This window comes from Saccopteryx bilineata, chromosome 1, assembly GCF_036850765.1.
Source record: "Saccopteryx bilineata isolate mSacBil1 chromosome 1, mSacBil1_pri_phased_curated, whole genome shotgun sequence".
In the NCBI taxonomy this organism is placed as follows: domain Eukaryota; kingdom Metazoa; phylum Chordata; class Mammalia; order Chiroptera; family Emballonuridae; genus Saccopteryx; species Saccopteryx bilineata.
This window is the reverse complement of record NC_089490.1, coordinates 383938988-383956888: the sequence shown is the minus strand read 5'-3', so window position 1 is coordinate 383956888 and position 17901 is coordinate 383938988. Positions and strand designations below refer to the sequence as shown.

The window sequence follows — 17901 nt, the reverse complement described above, 5'->3', positions numbered from 1 at the left end:
TTATTTGTTCATTCATTCATATGTTTATACAATTACTTAAGTGTCTGCTCCTTTCTAGACTCAATTTTGTGCTGGGCACATCGAAGTTTGCAGATCCAAGGTCCTAGGTGGGGGTCATATATAGGGCAGTGAAGGAAATGAAAGGAACTATGCCGTGAAACCTACCAAGATCTCCCCTACATAATTCCTGGCTAACACTCCTCACAACCATGTAGGACTTTTTATTATTACCTCCAGTTCCAAAACAGAAAATAGAAGCCAAGACATTATGTTACCTGTTTGATGTAACTCTAACTTTTGCTGGTGCTCTTGGGTCTGCAGCCATGATTGAGATATTCCAAAGTGGGGAATCATTCCACCGTGAATTGGATTGTTTTCAATTCTAATCGCAAATATAACCTTTTCTCTAGACACCTGGATAACTTTACTAGTAATTCTCTATCATTATTTTTCAGATCCATCTCTTCAGAATGTGTGTGTAGGTCCAAACCAATCAAGCATAACTAAAAAAGGCATACATCAAAATAAAAGTAAACTTGTGGTAGTACTAGGAAACTGTGCATGCATGGATATTAGAATTACCCTTAAGAAACGAATAAATGGATTCTGAGTGAGAGCCTCGGAGCTTTTCTAGAAGTAAATTGTATGAACTTGGTATAGTTATGATACAATGTCTAATACATATTCTACAACACATTGTGTCTTTCTTCTAAAGATTTAGCCATCTCTCAGATAAGTGATCTCAACAGACCAGTTGATCTTCATATATATGAGATTTTACCAAAATATTTTGCATCTGTGTGGCAAGTGATTGTTCATCAAGCAGTTTCCAACTCAAGGTTAGAGCAACTCAGTGACAAGCATGGGGATGTTTTCACACTTCGATTGTGTAAGTGATGAGACTGAGGTTCAGAGAGGCCAAGTAGCCTGCACAAGGTCATGCAGCCCAAGGGCATCGAAGTTTTTTCCCCCTTTTCCTAAACACTCTAGAGGTTAGACATTATTGGACTGAACAAATTACTTTAGACACTATTTTAAAAATAGCTCTCTTATAGATTATAAGTAATGTTTGGGTGGATTTCATATATATTGAATACAGAGATAAATACATATATCAGCATACTGAATATTAATCACTCATGCAATGTTGACTCATAAGAGCAAAAGCCAGAATCATTATGAAAGTGTTAGGAAATTTCCAGTGTTCCTCAAACAAGTCAAGCCTGAACCCAACTTAGGAGTTTTGCTTTGCTGTTCCTTCTGCCTGAAATGCTCTAGAGCAGGTGGCCTCCTGGCACACCCTGGACTGCCCTAGTTTGGCTTAAATGGCACCTTCTCGGGGAGATCTTTCCTGACTACTGATATAAAGGTACAACTCTATTTGCCCCTGCTTCCTTTTATCCAAAGCATCTTAGATACCTAGATATCTTAGAAAATAGAATTCACTAGTTCTTTTTTTAATTGTCTTTCTTCTCTGCAAGAATATGAAACTCTAAATAAGAGGCAATGAGGCTTGCTCACAAGACAGCTGTTTTCACTACCTTAAAGGTAAAATTCAGAGAAATTTAATTCATTCTGTAGTTTGAAAATCTTCTTTCAAGATTAACACAAGGAGTCAAGAGTGTGATTTATTGCTATAAAATATTATATAGCAGGAAGAAACTCTTTGTAATGTAAAAGGTATCTTAAAATAATAATATAGTATGTTAAGTACTTTATAGGTATTAACTCAATTCTTCAAAGGACACAGTAAGATGTCTCACTGGTATCCCACTTTACAGCTGAAAAATCTGAGATGAAGAAAGGTTATATGACTCACCCTAGGTCCCTCAGTGGGTTTATATCAGAGCCTGGGAGTGAACCCGAGACAATGGGTAGCTGCTGGGCTATAGAACATGTTGAGAGTTGAGTTATTAACCCATAAATTAGTCTATTTCCTTCATCTACCATATTAAGAACAAACCATATTCACCCTAATCCACTGAAGAGAAAAAGTGAGAGTATGGCAAAGACGTCATTTACATGAATAGTCTCATTCAAGCACCAGAGAATTTTTTAGACCATCACTGTTATTCTCATTTTATAGAGAAGATAACTGAGACTTATAAAGATGAAGAAACTAGTCTTAGGTCCCTCACCTAGAAAGTGTCATATCTGGGCTACAAAATAAAATTTATCTGATTCTGTACCAATCTGTACACCCATCTGCTTCTTGGCTTGGTATTTAGCCCCAAACACCCAAGTAAACAGGCATATAAAGAAACAATAGGTTGTTTATTATTAAGGTGACCAATTTTTTTACAATGAAAAGGAGGGCAAAAATAAATTGAAGAAAACAATATTATAAATAAAAGAAACATTTTATTCATTGCAACAATAATATACTATAATATTATAAATGCATAATAAAAACATTTGTAATATTTTATATTGTAATTATGCTTACATTTCTATTAATTTTTAATAATAATTATAAGAAAAAAGTACTCATTTAAATATAAATACATCACATCACACACAATGGATCCAACTCTACATCTATCGAATACGGACATTTACAGATGAGTCTTCCAATATCAAAAAGGAGGACATGTAGGAGGACACTTTTCAAGGGAGGATGGAACTTACAAAAGAAGGAATGTCCTCCTTAAAGGAGGACAATTGGTTACCTTATTATTATACATTTTTAAAATTTTAATTATTTATTGATTATAGAGACAGAGAGGAAGAGAGAGAGAGATAGAAACATCAATTTGTTGCTCCAGTTATTTATGCATTCATTGATTGATTTTTTATGTGCCCTGCACAGGGATAAAACCCGCTACCTTGGAATATCAGAAGGATGCTCTAAAAAGGTACCTGGCCAGAGCCACATAAATTGTTTATTGAGTGTTTTGGTATACCTTTAGCTTTTAATACTGCCTTTATAAAGTAAAACATATGTTAGAGACATAATTTTGTTTTACAACTCCTATGAAATTTCATAGTCCAAAAGTAACCTTAGATATTCAAACACAAAAGTATATAGATTGAGAATCTAGGTATATAATAACTTTGCAATTCAGCAAAGAATGCAACTGCAATAACAGTATATAGGAATTGATACTATCTGTATAAGTGCCAAGTGGTATTTTTTACATTTTAAGATTAGGTAAAATTTTTCTGAGCCAAATTATTTTCTCTCCAATGTGGCAGGCATCTCTAATATTTTACCCAGACATTGTTAATGTGTTTATGCAAATACTTTATTTAGTAGCAGAGAGGCACTTAAGGTATGCAAAGATGAGTATAAATTTTCCTGTTTATGACAAAAGAAGTACTGATGTTTTGAACAGTGATGGATCTATATGAAAGCACCTTGGTAAAATATGTTATTTATGTAAATGAATATAAAATATGCCATATTTTAATACATAGATCACATAAAGCTTTTGATCATTTTAGTCTTATTTCCGATATGTTCTTTACTCCTATAGTTTAGGAGTTACCCATTCTGTGTCTTATAGGTCATAGGGGCAAGTATAATCGATCCTAGGCTCACATTTCTAAGCTGGACCATTTTATCTTTGCCATCCTGTGGGTGTCCAACCATCTTTGCTCCACAATGAAATCATGTTTGAAAGCAAAATGAACTAAATATTTTTTTAGAAAAGCCTTTTTATTTTTCACCTTCTCTTGGAAACCTAAATCAATACTTGACCTTTTCACATCCCTATGTGGATAAAATGAAGTCTTTCCATGCTGACTTAGAACTCTAAAGTATGTGGTAAAATCCATTTATCTTGAAAGCTCTCTGTTCCTTGGGGGTGTTATGCGTGCATTCATATGTGTGTGTGTGTGCGCACACAATTGCTTAAACTGATTGGCAATATCACCACCATCACAAAGAAATAATTATGATTTCTGATTTAACCAGTACTTTCTTTGTATTATTTCATTTGAGTCTTCTGATTCCATGAAATAAATAGAATCTCTAGGATAGAGAGAGAGATGCATGATAGATCAATATAGAAAGATAACAGGTTGAATATAATTATAAATAACTCAGTGAAACTCAGAGAAACTAACTCTATGTAGCTTATTAGAAGCCATGTCCAGATGCCTAACACACCTCTTAGCCTTGACCTCCAAAGGTGGCCTTCCATGACACATATACAAAGGGACAACATAAGCATAGCCTCTTTGTTGTATCACAAAATGCCACAGGAGAACAACAGAAAAATGACTTGCTTGTGAATACATTCTAATGACCAAGATCTGTGTCATGACACAAGCCCTTTTAAGTTAACATAACTCGCCTGACCAGGCGGTGGCGCAGTGGATAGAGCATTGGACTAGGATGCGGAGGACCCAGGTTTGAGACCCTGAGGTCGCCAGCTTGAGCGTGGGCTCATCTGGTTTGAGTAAGGCTCACCGGCTTGGACACAAGATCGCTGGCTTGAGCAGGGGGTTACTCGGTCTGCTGAATGCCCACGGTCAAGGCAGATGTGAGAAAGCAATCAACAACTAAGGTGTCGCAATGAGATGCTTCTCATCTCTCTCCCTTCCTGTCTATCTATCCCTCTCTCTGACTCTTTCTCTGTCTTTGTAAAAAAATATAAATAAATAAAAAAAGTTAACATAACTTAGTGGTGCCCAGGAATTCCTTTCAACCACAATCAAAGAAAAGGAGACCCATTGGTTTAAAATGAGGAGGTGAAAGTGATTTTTTGTTTGTTTGTTTTTCTTATCTTGGGTATACAGGCCCCTCAACCTCTGAATGGACCTGTTCTGTACAGGCACACACCTCTTTGCATCTCAGTTACTTTTACCTTCTTTCTGCATGCCTTTGGGCATAGGACTCAGGGCAGTCCAGGGAGGGATGGTGTGCAAAAGATCGGCAATAGCTTTGGTTGTAAATATGAATCTGAACGCAGCTCATGTTTGGAGGAGTGGCTGTAATAGAATCTGCCATGTATTCTGATGGGCTTGCTGTTTACTATCAGAGAAGAATCTTGGAGTGAAGTAGCCTCACCCAGTAAGTCATTAAATGGCATTACACAATTTCTTAGTTATCCTGGTATTTAATTATTTCCCCTTTATAAGAACAAGAATAATTGCCACCTGATAGGATTATAATTATAAAGTATAATTAATGTGGCTAAAACCAAAAGGAGGCAACCAATAAAATGCAGCCACTGAAATTATGGTCTTGTAATTTAAAGGAGATCACGCATGTCGGTTCCGAGTGACCTCCTTTCTTGCTGCGGAGGGGGAGCTGGTCTCGTCTTTGACTCCTTACTTGCAAAAATTGCTTAGACTTATCACATGCACTGCTCCCGCTTGCAGTATCCCAGGGAGAATAACAGATTTTCGTGGATTTGAAACTGGCTAACCCTGAAAAGACAAATCTATCTCAGTTTTAAAGCTTGAATTAAAACCTCAGCTCAGGAAATAAGTGAAGATGCGCAGGGCCAGTTCACTTCTGAGGTGAGAAAAAGTCTTTTATCACAAATTGGTATAAAGATTACAGTGGTTCTGGTTTCCAGTTCAAATAAATGGTTAAGTAGTCTGCAGAATTCCGCCAAGTCAAATGACTTTCAATTGTTCGGCACTAAATTGGGGAAGAGATGAATATCTTATCAAATCGACAGGCAATGTCATACTGTCTGTGCTTCTGTATTTAATCAAGTCCCCTTATTTTGAAATTTCAAAATAAGCATCACTTTTTATATATATATGAATGAGTCTTTGAGAAAAATAAAAGCTAGAGATTCACTGCCTATTTTGGAGAACAGAGCATTTTAGGAAAATACATTTAGAAGTATTACATTACCTGTATCTAGCTTTCTGAATGCAATTTTCCAGGAAAGATCATTAGGTGTGTGTATATGTATGTGTGTACACACATATACAGTAGATTTAATATATATATAATTATATATATAATTTGATTACTTTTTTTTTTTTTTTGCATTTTTTTGCATTTTTCTGAAGCTGGAAACAGGGAGAGACGGTCAGACAGACTCCCGCATGCGCCCGACCAGGATTCACCTGGCACGCCCACCAGGGGCGATGCTCTGCCCACCAGGGGGCGATGCTCTGCCCATCCTGGGCGTCGCCATGTTGTGACAAGAGCCACTCTAGCGCCTGGGGCAGAGGCCACAGAGCCATCCCCAGCGCCCGGGCCATCTTTGCTCCAATGGAGCCTTGGCTGCGGGAGGGGAAGAGAGAGACAGAGAGGAAAGCGCGGCGGAGGGGTGGAGAAGCAAATGTGCGCTTCTCCTGTGTGCCCTGGCCGGGAATCGAACCCAGGTCCTCTGCACGCTAGGCCGATGCTCTACCGCTGAGCCAACCAGCCAGGACCTGATTACTTTTTGATTTCTCAAATACAGAGTATTTTTTTTCACTCTGACATCCTGTGACATTTGATCTCACTTTCTTTGAATCCAGAGTATAATTTAGCAGTCATGTTTGTTTCACTTACAAAATGTGGATTCAGTACATTTTATAATACAGTATATATTTATTAGGAAATGACATTATTTTAATTCTAACCAAAAGACATAGACTAACTGATGTGGGCCTGATACTGTTGGGTATATAAGGTAAAACAAACAAACAAACAAAAAAACCAAGGTCACTTCTCTGTGGTTCCCATGTTGTAAACAGTGACCGGTAACTGAAGGTGATGTTGTCCTCCACGTAGAAAGCAGTATCTAAAGACATACTTGCTTGTCATAACTGAAAGGGTGATGCTGCCAGTGTCCACTGTGTAGAGACCCGAGATGCTGCTAATACATAGGACTGTTATATCTGGACAGCGAGGAAACAAACCTTTTGCTGCACAATTAAGAAACCAAATTAAGGCGCTTTAATTTAATGCCAGCAACCACGAGTAGATTCACATTCTAAAGAACTCGTGGCCCCAAACAAATTTAGGGGTTTGCTTTTATAGGCCTAAAGAAGAGAGAGGAGAGGGTGAACACCTAGCAAAAGCAGTTTTACAGAAGCGAAACAGGCTTTCGGTTATCGTTGGAACAACCTAGGGAGAGAGTGCTCAGTGAAGCATTTTACAAAAAGCAAAAGAATGTGTTCGGTTATCTCGGCCTTTTTCAGAGGTTGTTAAGGCAGCAAACTGAGGGCTTTCTGGAATCTAGACCTTAGTGAACATTTATGGCCTTTACAGAACTCTTTTCATTTACTCATCTGCAAATCTTACAAAACTCATTCTATGGTCAGGGATATGGTATTTCTACATTTCAGGGCAATTCTAATAAAAAAAAGTATTATATAATCCCCCGAAAATAAATAGTTCTGAGGTTGAAAACCCCTTTCTATAGGGTAAACATACATCATATAATATATTGTGGTAACTGCTATTTTAGGAACATTATTGAAGTGTTGGGACAACTCAAGAAAAGACTAACTAGAAGTGGGAAGTGCTGAAAACGCTATGTGGAGGCGGCAGCATTGGGGCTGGGTGCAGGAGAATGAGCCCGTGCTAGCTCACAGGTATGGGATGGCGCAGAGCATTCTGGGCAGAGGTGCAGAGATGAGCAAAGCATAGAAACCTCATCACGCCACAAGGCTTTCACTGTATGCAGTTACCACCCAGGCAGACTTCAACTCACAGTTATATACAAATCAGGTTAAGAACCCAAATTTATATGGGAGCTTTATCTCGAATGTGTATTTTAAGCTATATATGTAAAACTTTCTATGAAATGAGACAAATATGCCATGTTCTGTTAGCAGGAGGAAGTTTCCAGGCTCTCTGGCTTCAGTTTTCCCATAGTGCAGTCAGTATATCTACAGACTGCTAATTCTTCCTCTTTTCCAGACTTCCAGACCTTTCTAGAACTGAAATTCAGAAAGAAGAATTTGCACAGCGTAGAGCCATTTGGGAGATAACATAACCCCCATATCTGGACAATGCAAAAGATTAAGGTTTTCAAAAGGCTCTCTGGCAGGAAAAAACAAAAAATAAGCAAATGAACAAATAAAAACAGGCCTGACCTGTGTGGTAGCGCAGTGGATAAAGTGTCGACCTGGAATGCTGAGGTTGCCAGTTCAAAACCCTGGGCCTGCCTGGTCAAGGAACATATGGGAGTTGATGCTTCCTGCTCCTCCCCCCTTCTCTCTCTCTCTTCTCTAAAATGAATAAAGAAAAAATTAAAAAAAAAAAGAAGAGTAAGCCAGTGTTTCCTTAATACTGCTGATGGTTCTGTGCAGTGATCCACAGTATGGACTAGTGTTAGTCCATCTGAAGAACTTACTCATTGTCTGACTTTTGATTACTGATAGAATCTCTTTCTGCCTTCATTTTCATCTTTAAATGGGTAGAATGATATGTATAAAATAGGGTTATTTGAAGATTAAATACCGTACCATATACAGTCTGACATATAGTCAGGTATCAATATTACTGCTTTTCACTTAACCCATTGTGGTCTCACAGTATAAGGATCTGTTTAAAGACCAGTACTATGTTTTGAGAGACCCTACAAGCAAGATTCTGGCCTACCTGATTGGCAGGAAGGACATTTCTAAGGATTGCTGTACAGTGAGAAAATGCTAAGTGCTGTGGGCAGAAAATGAGGTTGTTTAAGAACCAAGCAATTAACAAAATGAAACAAGTTGTGGTACTCTCAGTGGGTGCACTGAAGATGTCTTTTGAAGTGCTGATGCTAGTGGCAAACTGGTGAATTAAAAAGGTCCATATTTAAATTAAGAGAGAGAAGGAGAACAAAAGAGTAACAGAATGGGGATTGGGGTTGAGTATAAGCAAGATTAGTTCAGATTTTTAAAAAAATTTGGTCCCTTGAGTGATTAAAAGACAATCATAGACCCCACCTGGGAGAACCACTTTATCTTCCACTGAGCAGTTGATATTATTTCTCTTAGCTGTTGTATTTGAACATGCCCAGTAATGGCAGGAACAGTAAACAAATTATATTTTCTGCCTTCTCTGAGTATAATTTTAGCAGATATATGTCCATCTCATAAAAAGACCTTTTATTTCTAATGCTTATATTTTATTTGAAATTTTATTGAAGAGTGAATTTTATTGTTAAAAGATTAATGATCTATAATCTAAAAATGTGGAAATGAAAATTGTAGTTTTACTTATAGCCTTTTATGTAAAAATGATTTGAGGGTTGAAACTAGAATTATTAAACAATCAGAAGAGATTTTTCAGGTTTTGTTAGTTAGAATCTTTCCTTCTAGTACAAATATTACGGATGAAGGAAACCACATGCTCTGTTCATATTTCTTCCACTAATAAGAGATGACTTTCATCACAGTTAAGTTAAAAAAATGAATCTGTCATATATGTCACCTCACTGAAGCATCTCAATGAAATGCCAATGTTATCATTTTTCATATTCCTATATCACCATGAAGTACTAAAATAAAAAGTCTTCAGAGTTAACCAAATACAAAGTAAAATTGAGAATTTTAAGTCTCGAAAAAGTTTAACCAATTCTTTCACTGACATTTTCTCTTTTCCCTAACAATTGATGAAAAAGTTAGAAATTTTCTTATGTAACAACCTGTGTCATATATATGAGAATTTTAAAACAAATTAATAACCTTTAAATATCCAAAGTAGAATTTATAATAGTAATATAATAACCAAGATAGTTAAAATAATATGCATAAAAATAATGTCTATATTGAACACTAAGCCCCAAACACAGTGGTAGTAGTAGTATTTCATTTAATAATGAAAACAACCCTATAAAGAGATAATTTTCTTATGCACATTCTACAAATGAGAATAATCCTTAAAATACATTAAAATATGGCCCTGGCCAGTTGGCTCAGTGGTAGAGCGTCGACCTGGTGTGCAGGAGTCCCAGGTTCGATTCTTGGCCAGGGCACACAAGAGAGGCACCCATCTGCTTCTCCACCCCTCCCCCTCTCCTTCCTCTCTGTCTCTCTCTTCCCCTCCCGCAGCCAAGGCTCCATTGGAGCAAAGTTTGCCCGGGCACTGGGGATGGCTCTGTGGCTTCTGCCTCAGGTGCTAGAATGGCTCTGGTTGCAACAGAGCAACACCCCGGATGAGCAGCACATCGCCCCCTGGTGGGCATGCTGAGTGGATCCCGGTAGGGCGCATGCGGGAGTCTGTCTGACTGCCTCCCCATTTCCAGCTTCAGAAAAATACAAAAATAAAAAATAAAGAAATAAATAGATTAAAATGTGATTGAATTCATGTAACCAGTGAGGGTGATGAAATTATTTTGATTGTTCAGTAAATTTGCAATTTTTAAAAATGAAATATTATAATCCCTGGCCAGTTGGCTCAGCAGAAGAACATCAGCCTGGCATGTAAAAGTCCCAGGTATGATTCCTGGGGCCAAGGCACACAGGAGAAGCACTCATCTGCTTCTCTATCTTCCCCCTCTCATTCCTCTCTATCTCTTTCTTCCCCTCCTGCAGCGAAAGGCTTTATAGGAGCAAAGTTGGCCTAGTTGCTGAGGATGGCTCTATGGCCTCTGCCTCAGGCACTAACATGGCTCCAGTTGCAATGAAGCAATGACCCAGATGGGCAGAGCATCGCCCCCTAGTGGGCATGCTGGATGGATCCCCATCAGGTGCATGTGGGAGTCTGTCTCTCTGCCTCTCTGTTTCTCACTTTAGATAAATACAAAAAAAGAAAAAAGAAATAAAATGCTATTGACTCTAATGGAATGCAATAAAATAAGGTAGGAAAGGATAGGAGGATGGGATGCGATGAGATGGAATGGGATAGGGTAGGGTAAGGTAGAGTGGGATGGGATGGAACAAAATGGAATGGAACAGAACTGAAAGAATAGAATAGAATAGAATAGAATAGAATAGAATAGAATAGAATAGAATAGAATAGAATAGAAGTGATTACATGTTGTAAGGTTTGGTGAAACATTGCTTTCAGTTTTGAGAGTGAGAGAAAGAAATAAAAAATGAAGTAGAGGATGAGAGGGGAAAAAAAGGTGTTGCATTGCATAATGGAATTCTTCCTGGGAATGCTGGCAGCAAAACTGCACCAGCTGTTAGACCTATGGAGTCAGAGCAGATCTCTGTTCAGTAACTTTTTTTTTTTTTTTTTGGTATTTTTCTGAAGTTGGAAACGGGGAGGCAGTCAGACAGACTCCCACATGCGCCTGACCGGGATCCACCTGGCACGCCCACCAGGGGTGATGCTCTGCCCATCTGGGGCATCACTCTGTTGCAACCAGAGCCATTTTAGCGCCTGAGGCAGAGGCCACAGAGCCATCCTCAGTGCCCGGGCCATCTTTGCTCCAATGGAGCCTTGGCTGCAGGAGGGGAAGAGAGAGACAGAGAGGAAGGAGAGGGGGAGGGGTGGAGAAGCAGATGGGCGCTTCTCCTGTGTGCCCTGGCCGGGAATCGAACCCAGGACTCCTGCACCCCAGGCTGACGCTCTACCACTGAGCCAACCGGCCAGGGCCGTTCAGTAACTTTTTTACTTGAGTTGTGGCTAAAAACGAATTGAGTCAAGACTCAAACTGAAAGAGAAATTTTATTTAAAAAGTCACAGATGTAGAAGAAAGTGGCTTAGGAAACAAGTAACAGAGACTAAAGAAGAGCCCTAGGAATTTAGGAGAGGCAAGGAAAATGCACCTGGGGGAGAGGGTGGGGAGAGACAAGAGTGCTTGAAAGAGAAAGTCTTGCTGCATCCTCCTCCTAAGGGCTTTTGAGGATGATGATTAGAGGGGCAGTCCTAGGAGAGGATCTCAATAGAATATTCATCAGATTTTCAGGTATGTTTTTATGGGATTGTGGTCTCCGTTGATTGGTCAGTGCCAGGGAAGGGGGCCATTACTCATCCCAGGGGGTCATGATGTCTGCCATGGCATCGCCCACCTGGCCTTGCTTTATTTCTGGGCCTGTAGATGAAACACAACAGGCTTAGATGTTATCTTCAGTTTGAACAAAACTCTGTGGTGAACAGAACTGAGACTTTGTTCCTAAAATTATTTGATGGGAGTCAGAACCTCACTACCTTACAGGCTTAATGCTTAAAAGAGTGGTCTTGCTAGGGCTTGTATGGGAGTTATATGAGGCTCTTCTCCAGCCCCTTTGTTCCTCCTTTGAGGGGGGCCACCACCTGTTTAGAAACAACCAGGAACAAAAGGTCAGGGGATGGTCTAAACCACATGACCAGCTAGGAGAGAAAAAGTCCCCCTGGGGTGCAGTCCTTGTAAGTCAAATAAGTTTATAAGTTTATAAGTATGATATATATGTTTTCTTGCTTATAGTTTGCATAGAGTATGGGGGACAGGCTGTAAACTGACAAAGTCATTATAGGCTAAGGCTTAGTTTTAAGACTAAGCCTTTCCCACCCTTCTAATACTAAGATCTTCTCAAAACTAAGCTTTTCCCCACACCCTTGACTGGTATACTCTATGAAAAATCCCATTTATGCCTCAGATAATTGGCTTTGTATTAGAGACTTTCTTATTTGTATATTGGCTTAAAGGCTTTAATTTCTATACTATAAGATAAGGCAAACCAGGGGCTCTCTCACTCAGATCCTGTCATCAGCATTGCAGAGGAGAAGCAGCCAAGATGGTGGAGTGCTGAAGGAGAAGCCAGTTTGTGTAGAGTTTGTACAGAGAGGAGATGGGAAACAGAGATGAATAAGGCTGGTGAGATAGAAACTTTGATTCTAGGAATACTCGGATGAGTCAATGGCTTTGGGAGCCCTGAATAGAAAGGGAAGTGTTTTCCCACTGTGTGTATTTCTCGCCGGGTGCGAGCTAGTTTAAAGGTAATGGCTCACCAGTTCATGGCTCTGTTGTTTCATTACTGTCTGTCCAAATCAAATGTGAACCTGCATGGGCCAGGCGGCTGTGATGGTGGCCGTGGCTACTGGCAATACAGTCCTTGTTTTCCCAGTTTGTTCATTTGTAGGTACCTGGGGCTTTCTGTCTGATGACATTTCATATGTGGCCTATCATTGTGTACTCTGTCCTTGCCTGTCTAACTGTTTACTACAGGAGATATTATACAAAAACTAAAAATGTGAAGCAACTACACTAAAGAATACTCTGCCTCAGTTCACTCCCATATTGCTACTACACAATCTAAAAAAACCCAAAACAATATAATTTTATTTTACATGTTCCTGATTGACTCTTGTAACATTTATAAGTGAAACAATGAATATTGTGCAGCATCTGAGACAACTCTGTGGAATTACAGATGGAGAAATAGAAGACTGAGTAGATTCATACACAATCCAAGATGGTACAGCTAATTAGTGGCATATTTGGGAATTAAATATGGACATCCTACTGCTGTTAGGTGTGCTTTTCATTATTTGTTTTTGCTTCTTTATTTCTATGAATTATTAAAATGAGTCAAATTAATTAAATTCTGGCTTACTGGTTAACTTAATTGATAAGGATATTGGCAGTGTCCATTTCTATGTATATGATATTTGGGTTCAGCCTTGTTGAGCTATATATTTAAATATCCTTGTACATGACCAGGTGATGGCACAGTGAATAGAGTGTCAGACTGGGATGCGAAGGACCCAGGTTCGAGACCCCGAGGTCACCAACTTGAGCGCCAGCCAAGCTTGCTGGCTTGAGCAAGGGGTTACTCGATCTGCTGTAGCCCCCGGGTCAAGGCACATATGAGAAGGCAATCAATGAACAACTAAGTTGTCGCAAGGAAAAACTGATGATGGATGCTTCTCATCTCTCTCCATTCCTGTCTGTCTGTCCCTATCTATCCTTCTCTCTGACTCTCTCTCTGTCTCTGTAAAACAAACAAAAATTCTTGTACAAACCTAAACCATTGCTTGATGTTATGATTTCCCATTAGAAAGTAATAATAATGAAAAGATGAAAAAAAGAGAGATGAAAACACTTAAAATCCATAAATAGAGGCCATTTGAAAGCTACTATTCTGTACAAGAGTGAAGAATGGAAGATAAGTAAATTAGGCCAAAGCATGACTAATGACCATGTCCATCCTCCATTGAAGGCTAAATCTGCCTTTATTTCTAAATATACCAACTCTTTGTTTATTAACCTAATAAAATTGTAATAAAATATAAAGATTTCACTACAAACAAGACCAGACAGCTAATTAAAAGATACTAAAATAGGCAGCTCCCTGGAGTCTAGAGCCACTTTTACTGTTGATTTTGAGTGACTTGTCCAGGCAGGGAATGTTCCAGGGGGAAACTCAACTTTCTCTGCCATTAGGCCAAGAGCTGGACTCTCAGGGCTCCAGGAAACCTCCAGGAGAAATGCCTGAGGCAAAGCCCAGACAAAGTAAGGAAGTCACCAGATCCTCTCAGAAGGGGGAGGAGAAGTTGACCATCACTCTGCAATGATAATCAGTTGCAGCACTTTTCAGGCAAAGAAAATTTCAGGCCAATGACTATTCTCTCTTCCTTTGCTTTTTCGTCCATGCTAGGCACCAGCAACCTGTGCAGTTCTGAAGTCTCAAGTTCAGATATAGTGTCAACAAACTAGAACACCAGTAGTGCTGAGTGCTATTGATATATCTCTTCATTTTCTTATATGTTGCTTTGGAAGGAGAATGGTTCTTAGTTTTGCAGAATAATGGCATTTTCAGGCTGTGTGAAATCTTACATCATCTAGTCCATTCACCTCATTTTGCAGATCAAGAAACTGAGGCTGAGAGAGAAGGGACTTGGCCAGAGTTACTCAGCTAGGCAGTGACAGACAACAGTGGAGCCTGCGGTAAGTTCTGTGGCCTCTTTGGGCTTCTCTTTCCAAATCTATAAAATAGAAATAAGGGCTAGAACTACAAGATTTCTGTAGAATTCCTTCCTTTTCTAATATTCTACTTATGTGATGTTTAATGTTAGATTCCTAACTTTTCAGTGTGACTTATTTTTTAATTATCAAGAGAATTTTATAAAAAGGAAGCATTTAGAACCCTAAATAACAGTGTTCAAGTTTTCTGATGAAGGCTTAAGTTACAGTTAATTTTGATTTGTGTATAGATATCTCCGTAGATGACATAAATTTAAATTAAAGCTTTTGAGAAGACACCTGGTTTTGAATATGGTTGATAATTATATCCTAACAGTAAAAACCCCTTTTTAATAAAACTATACTAAATGTTTCTTGGTTGTTTATTACCTCATGTTTTCTACTCATTACTGAAAAGTTCAGGCCTCATGAATAAGTACATGAGTGAAGTACTTCAGTATAGCATAGAAATGCCTAAGTTGATTTTAGTTGGTTGAAAACTCCATTGCTTACAAGCAAAGATTGGATTTTTTTTCCCCTCTCATTACTTCAGAAGGCACATTTTAGACAAACTGGCAGCAAATCTGTTATGCAATGGCAGCTAAGAAAGATTTCATCAAGCATGTGCATATTTAGTATCTTTGTACAGGGTAAGCTGAGTTATGGGAGTGAAGGGACAAAGAATCAAGGGTAAGTAGACTTGGGGGTTTCAAATCGTTGTCTTCTTGAAGTTTTAGGGGTATATAAGAGGAGCAAGGAACTTAACATCCTTTTTCTATTTTTTATTGATTTATTTATTTTGGTCTGTTTTTCTTAAGCTCATCAAATGAAAATCTTACCAGTCTTGTAAAACTTTGTCTTCCAGGTAAATCAATACTCATTTTTCTCTGTTAAATATATGAACTTAACTTTTTGAGGTTCAGTTTATCATGCAGAGAATGGAAGAAGTCTTTTCATTGTTTTCAAGAGGAAGCATCTTTATACCACTGGAAATGCAGATTTTCAGACATTTACTACATAGATGAAATTAAACAATTTGTGTGTGCTGATGTTTACAAGGATATCAAAATGAACAAATGAGATAATGCATATGGAAAAATGTGTACAACCTAAAACATAACAGGAATCTTTCTTTTACTAAATATTAAAGCAAATGGATTGTGGTATAGAAAACAATGAGAGGTAGAGAAGCAGAGGGTGTGAGAAGCAAATACAGTACTTTAATTTTCCAAGAAAATCATGCTTAGGGTAAAGAGACTACCAGGATGCAAGTGAAATATTGATGCTAACATACTTGATGCCCATACTTCTGGATATTGTTAAAATGCAAATTCTGATTCAGTACATCTGGGGTGAGGTCTGAGTCTGCATTTCTAAAAAGCTCCCTGGTGGTCCTGATGTTGCTGGTCTCCAAAACTTTGGGTATAAGTTCTTATGCCATCAGGTTAACAGGTGTAAACAAAAAGTCAACCAAGTATCCTAACCAGGCAAAGAATCAATTAGTTTGCATATTTGTCGAGATTTGTATGTCCAAGGAATACCACATAGCCAAGGGAACGTCCATGCCCTTCCTTAATACATAATAAAGAAACTTTCTGCACTTTCTGCTTTTATTATTTAAGTGTTGTGAAAGCATTCTATTTCTTTTGGAGTGGGTTTCTGACTAAAAGATAGCAATAGAGGTTTATATACAACAGCACTAGAAATCAACAAGACCTAGGAACCAACATGTTGAGAAGGCAGTTGAGGTGTTTATTGTTCCTTTCCAGGTTTTAGCAAAAAGAGGTCTTTGAACCTTGTTTTAAGAATTTTGGATACCTGATTGGTGGTCTTAGCTCAACCCTTTCCCTTGGCACATTGCATATTTACTTTGATTTGGATCACTTATTTCCCATATATATGAAAAAGAAGAAATCATGTGAAAAGTTTTCTCCTTTTTATATTTTAAATTCTGTTCAACACACATTTACTAAATACTAGGTTACAAAGTAGTGAAATAGGCACTGGGAATAGGCACATCAGGATCATAAAAGTAGGTTCCACGTATTCTTGGTTCATTTTAGAGGATACAGAGGTAATAACCAAACCCAGGCAGCTGGAGCTTTAAAAAATCTACTAGATCTGGAATAACAGCTTAGAGATCTGAAGGAAAAAAGAAATTAGTTCCGCTGGGAAAGGAGTTAAGAAAGTGACATGCATGGGGAAGAATTTGGAACATGGTCATTTGCACATGGAGGCCAGAAGACAGAGCTTCAGGCAAAGTGTTTGTCCTAGTGTAGGTTTACAAAGGAAAGTAAAAGCAAAGAGGCACCGATTAGTGTAATTTAACTAACACAGTGCTGGGATTAAAATACTGTTCCTCAGAAGTCAGGCTGGAGGCTAGAGCTAATGTGGAGTTATTGGAGGTAAGGAGGCCTTAGCAGGGAGTGTTTTTTGCTGCTGCTTCTCTCAAACTTTGTTCATCCTCACTGGGCCTCATTCTCTGGTATCTGCAGGAAGAAAGGTCACTTGTTATATATGTAACACAACACTTCAGAAGGTAGATAAATCAAGGAGGAGAGAGAGAAACATTATATCAAATGAACTTAAACATATATTTCCATAGGAACTCATTTACTCATTAGACACTCCTTTACAAGTCTGGCACTCAAATGTGATAAGGTATTTATGTCTCTGACTTATATGAGTTTAAATTTCTTTTCAAATGAATTTTTGCCATGCCAGTAACTTTGGAGTACTGGTTGGTCATAGGGGAGAAACCTTTTATATCTCTTCTTTTTTGATTTGCTGGTAAAAAAAAAATGTCTTTTAAAAAAATTGATTCTGCAACCTTCATCTGATTGCTAATCTCCCTGGCTGATGCCGTTGCTTGGACAGGATGGACCTGGATCATTATCTGGTATCACTGAAGTCAACACTGTCTGATGACCAAATGTAAACAGAAATGAGGACAACTGAAGAGCATTAGCCATTATCAAAGGGTATTATCCAAGGACAAGTTTGGAGTCATGGTCAGGACGTGAAATAATATCAAAATTCAGAGGAGATCAGGGACATATCAGGAAATAGTGGGTAGTGCGGTGTGCACTTAAATACCTTATGAGGTGTTTGTTTTCCCTCGATATTGACTCTGTTGGCTGAGAATGGCTTACAGGAACAAGAAAATATTTGAAAATGC

General features: G+C 38.5%; 1 protein-coding gene and 1 non-coding gene across 9 annotated transcripts in view; one reads left to right on the top strand and one right to left on the bottom strand.

The window, feature by feature from the left end:
- Positions 1-17901, top strand: part of LRRC4C (leucine rich repeat containing 4C) — a 1282290-nt gene that overhangs the window by 1143371 nt on the left and 121018 nt on the right. For 6 of the 8 annotated variants that reach the window (XM_066251304.1, XM_066251306.1, XM_066251307.1 and 3 more), the window contains one exon: positions 14628-14708. The exons of 1 other annotated variant lie outside the window; for it this stretch is intronic. The gene's annotated coding sequence lies outside the window, so the exon portion shown is untranslated. Of the gene's footprint in view, positions 1-1290; positions 1370-14627; positions 14709-17901 lie in introns of those variants that run through there. One more of the 8 variants, XM_066251308.1, reaches the window with a different exon arrangement.
- Positions 11359-11434, bottom strand: TRNAP-GGG (transfer RNA proline (anticodon GGG)). The gene has a single exon. It is a non-coding gene; the product is annotated as a tRNA-Pro (tRNA).